This window comes from Siphateles boraxobius, unplaced genomic scaffold (assembly GCF_051911475.1).
Source record: "Siphateles boraxobius isolate OS27281-9 unplaced genomic scaffold, OSU_SipBor_1 228, whole genome shotgun sequence".
Taxonomy (NCBI): Eukaryota; Metazoa; Chordata; class Actinopteri; order Cypriniformes; family Leuciscidae; genus Siphateles; species Siphateles boraxobius.
This window is the reverse complement of record NW_027508842.1, coordinates 205001-210000: the sequence shown is the minus strand read 5'-3', so window position 1 is coordinate 210000 and position 5000 is coordinate 205001. Positions and strand designations below refer to the sequence as shown.

The 5000-nt window shown below is 44.5% G+C and overlaps 1 protein-coding gene across 6 annotated transcripts in view; it reads left to right on the top strand.

Annotated features, from left to right (window-relative positions):
- Positions 1–5000, top strand: part of sema6a (sema domain, transmembrane domain (TM), and cytoplasmic domain, (semaphorin) 6A) — a 93261-nt gene that overhangs the window by 6351 nt on the left and 81910 nt on the right. The gene's annotated exons all lie outside the window — the stretch shown is intronic.

Here is a 5000-nt window from a genome sequence, read left to right as displayed (position 1 = left end):
GTTCTGTGCGAAGCGTAGTTATGAATGGACGGAAAATATGAAATATGAATATGATGTGATGCAGTCAGAGGGTTGAAGTTTTTCAGTATTATTATTATTATATGTATGTCTCTTTCACTGACACGAAACAACGGGTGTTTTCGCAGCGATGCCGTAGTAGAAGAACCATTTCTGGACCCCCAGTTCTTAAAAGAAACCATTTTTTTCTGAGTATAAAGAACATTTTAATATTCTAAAGGAGATTTTCCACTACAAAGAATCTTTAGTGGCTCCATTGAAGTTTTTTTCCTCATGGAATGCCAATAAAGAGCCTTAATTTGTTTTTAAGCGTGTAACAGGTATTGTGCTGAGGCTGAGGTCGTGTGTGTCCGTGACCCCTGACCCCGGGGTCGTGTAGGGTGTGTCCGTGACCCCTGACCCCGGGGTCGTGTAGGGTGTGTCTGTGTCCGTGACTTTATCCCTGAAGGACTGCGATCCGGCAGACTTCTTCAGCTGGGATGATAATAAAGCTCATGTTTGTCAGGATTTCAGCGTTTAGTCCTCTCCCGCTCGCTCTCAGCGGTGAACGCTTGATGAACGCTTGATGAACGCTTGATGAACGCTTGATGAACGCTTGATGTTGTGGCTCAGAATAAAGTAAGGTTGTTTAATCTCAGTGTCTGCTGGGTTCTGTTGTTCTCCCTGAGATCTGGCGGACGGCCAGCGTTCCCAGCGAGAGATTCCTCAGCTCTCGTCTTCAGGTTTATCCGGAACAGGACTGTGATCAACAGACTCAGTCTCAGCTTTATTACACACACACACACACACACACCCGTGTGTGAAGATTCATGAGGATCTGTGTATAAAGTCCTGGGTCGTGTAATCTGTTTGGTTTGAGCTCGACTGTTACGATCAGGGAAGGGTTGGACTGTGTGTGTAATCGTGAGGTAAACCGGAGTCAGTGGAATTAATTATTACATAAATATATGATTTACATCTGATATACACATTTAGATCAAATATGCCATTCTCATTTAATGGATTTAAGCACCTAAATTAAAATTACATGAAATCATTATGGAGAAGTTCAATTTTGTATATTCTAATAAATATTAGTAGTGTAAGCGACGCTTTGAACACTTTTCCTGAGTCATGCTGTGTGTTAATGTTTGCTGAGCGCATGATAACAGCAGAACTCGTGCTCTGAGGAAATATTTCCAGGCAAATAATGATCAATAATGCACAATCTGTTTCCATTAAAAATATAAAGCAATTAAAAATACTGTTTGGTCAGTGGAAAAGATTGAACTTTGAAATGTATTTTATACTATTTGATTTACTTATTCAAAAACAAGGCAAGGATCAGCTACTGAATTATTTTTAGCAGTGTAATGTGACGCACATCCGTGCCTCATATTTCCTGATGTCTCGTACCGTTAAACACGGAATCCCGTGGATGAATATGCAAATGATATGCAGATGAGGATATAGTAAGCTTTCGGGGAGGAGACGCACGTGAACACACTCTTCCTCTGACTGCGCAGGTTATGGCGTACACACGCTTTTATAAGCGGAATATTTTTTTTCGTACGTACACTCGTGGGTTACGATCCTACACACACTTCTATAACTGAGACCCTGGATCTACAATCTGTTTTGTTTGAGGTCAACTGGTTCATTTTCAGTAAAACACACTCTAAAAAAATGCTGGGTTGTTTTAATCCAATTTTGGGACAAATATGGACAAACCCAAACATTGGGTTAAAAATATAACCCAATGGTTGGGTTAGTCCATATTTGACCCATAATTGGGTTAAAACAACCCAGCATTTTTTGGTTGGCGATCAGGACAGGGTTGAGCGGTGTGTGTGTGTGTGTGTGTGTGTGTTCGGCACGACAGTGGGGGGGCTAGTGGCGTTCTGATGGTTCTGTAATGAGGGAATCTGATGAACACAAAGCCGAGGACGAGAACGGCATTGAGCGCGACTGATGGCTGTTGGTCACACTAGCGTGTGTGTGTGTGTGTGTTTACACTCTCTCAGTCAAGGCCAGGAGGATCCGCTCAGCCTGAATTATTGATGAATTGCACTCAATTATGTTAAAGGAGCGCAGTGTAAATCTCAGAACGCTGGATCTTCTCATGATTCACTCGCCATGTGTAATGCATGAGCTCGCGCATCACGGGGATCCGAACATTTAATGGATTATAGTGTGTGTGTGTGTGTTTCAAGCTGGAAAACGTCTTTCTACATGATTATTATTTAACCGTTCCTTCGATTTATAGGTTTTGAACCGGGTTTGAATGTTGAAGCTCCTGTAAGAACATTTCAAAGAGCTTTAAAACACTCAAATATCCGGTGAACATTAGTTAATATTAGTTAACATGAACACTTTTATTATTTTTAGTTCATACAGTTACTAATACATTTTTATGTTAACATTAGTTAATGCACCGTGAACTAGCATAAGCTTAATACATGCTGTAAAAGTATATTAGTTAGTTCATGCATTAACTAATGGTAATAAATTAGACCTTACTGTAAAGTGTGCTTTTGCATGTTTGTTGATGGTTATTAATATGAATGGCATTATTCTGATTTTGGGTAAATGTCTTCATGCTGTTAGTGGTGTTTTATTTGTTGAATACAGATATGGGGCTTAAATATCCATAGTTATATTGTAAATATGAATAACTGAAGTTAAGTGTGCGGTTCACCATGGTGTGGTGTTAATAACATTAATAACATTAATAACAGTGTGGAGATGTTTAGTAGTTTAAGGTGCTGTTCTTCTCCTTCATCTCAGATCCTTCAGTCATGACCGTCAGAAAGCAGATCAATAACAGTTTGAGCTGAGATGATGAAACACTCACTGTAAACACTATCAATATAATCACAAAGAAGATGAGACTGAGTGTGAGTGTGTGAGAGAGAGTGAGTGTGAGGGCGAGTGTGAGGGCGAGTGTGAGGGCGAGTGTGAGGGCGAGTGTGAGGGCGAGTGTGAGGCCGAGTGTGAGGCCGAGTGTGAGGCCGAGTGTGAGGCCGAGTGTGAGGGCGAGTGTGAGGGCGAGTGTGAGGGCGAGTGTGAGGGCGAGTGTGAGGGCGAGTGTGAGGGCGAGTGTGAGGCCGAGTGTGAGGCCGAGTGTGAGGCCGAGTGTGAGGCCGAGTGTGAGGGCGAGTGTGAGGGTGAGGGCGAGTGTGAGGGCGAGTGTGCGTGTGTGAGTGAGTATGTGAGTGTGAGAGTGAGTGAGTGAGTGTGAGAGTAAGTGTGTGTGAGTGTGAGTGTGTGTGAGTGTGAGTGTGTGTAATTGTGAGTGTGAGAGTGAGTGTGTGTGTGTGTGTATGTGAGTGAGTGAGAAAGAGAGAGTGTGACAGTGAGTGTGACAGTGAGTGTGAGAGTGAGTGTGAGAGTGAGTGTGAGAGTGAGAGTGAGAGTGAGTGTGAGAGTGAGTGTGAGAGTGAGTGTGAGAGTGAGTGTGAGAGTGAGTGTGAGAGTGAGTGTGAGAGTGAGTGTGAGAGTGAGTGTGAGAGTGAGTGTGAGAGTGAGTGTGAGAGTGAGTGTAAGTGTGTGTGTGTGTGTGTGAGAGAGAGAGTGTGACAGTGAGTGTGACAGTGAGTGTGACAGTGAGTGTGAGAGTGAGTGTGACAGTGAGTGTGAGAGTGAGTGTGACAGTGAGTGTGAGAGTGAGTGTGAGAGTGAGTGTGAGAGTGAGTGTGAGTGTGAGTGTGAGAGTGAGTGTGAGTGTAAGTGTGTGTGTGTGTATGTGAGTGAGTGAGAGAGAGAGAGTGTGACAGTGAGTGTGACAGTGAGTGTGAGAGTGAGTGTGAGTGTGAGAGTGAGTGTGAGAGTGAGTGTGAGAGTGAGAGTGAGTGTGAGAGTGAGTGTGAGAGTGAGTGTGAGAGTGAGAGTGAGAGTGAGAGTGAGTGTGAGAGTGAGTGTGAGAGTGAGTGTGAGAGTGAGTGTGAGTGTGAGTGTAAGTGTGTGTGTGTGTGTGAGAGAGAGAGTGTGACAGTGAGTGTGACAGTGAGTGTGACAGTGAGTGTGACAGTGAGTGTGACAGTGAGTGTGAGAGTGAGTGTGAGAGTGAGTGTGAGAGTGAGTGTGAGAGTGAGTGTGAGTGTGAGTGTGAGTGTGAGTGTAAGTGTGACAGTGAGTGTGAGAGTGAGTGTGAGTGTGAGAGTGAGTGTGAGAGTGAGTGTGAGAGTGAGTGTGAGAGTGAGAGTGAGAGTGAGTGTGAGAGTGAGTGTGAGAGTGAGTGTGAGTGTGAGTGTGAGTGTGAGTGTGAGAGTGAGTGTGAGAGTGAGTGTGAGAGTGAGTGTGAGTGTGTGTGTATTTGAGTGAGTGAGAGTGAGTGTGAGTGTGACAGTGAGTGTGAGTGTGACAGTGAGTGTGAGTGTGAGAGTGTGTGTGAGAGTGTGTGTGAGAGTGTGTGTGAGAGTGAGAGTGAGAGTGAGTGTGAGAGTGAGTGTGAGAGTGAGTGTGAGAGTGAGTGTGTGTGTATTTGAGTGAGTGAGTGTGAGAGTGAGAGTGAGTGTGAGAGTGAGTGTGTGTGTATTTGAGTGAGTGAGAGTGAGTGTTGAGTGTTGAGTGTTGAGTGTGAGAGTGAGTGTGAGAGTGAGTGTGAGAGTGAGAGTGAAAGTGAGTGAGTGTGTGTGTGTGTGTATGTGAGTGAGTGAGAGAGAGAGAGAGTTTGAGAGTGAGTGTGACAGTGAGTGTGAGAGTGAGTGTGAGTGTGAGTGTGAGTGTGAGAGTGAGTGTGAGAGTGAGTGTGAGAGTGAGTGTGAGAGTGAGTGTGTGAGTGTGAGAGTGAGAGTGAGTGTGAGAGTGAGTGTGTGTGTATTTGAGTGAGTGAGAGTGAGTGTTGAGTGTGAGAGTGAGTGTGAGAGTGAGTGTGAGAGTGAGTGTGAGAGTGAAAGTGAGTGAGTGTGTGTGTGTGTGTATGTGAGTGAGTGAGAGAGAGAGAGAGTTGAGAGTGAGTGTGAGAGTGAGTGTGAGAGTGAGTGTGAGAGTGAGTGTGAGAG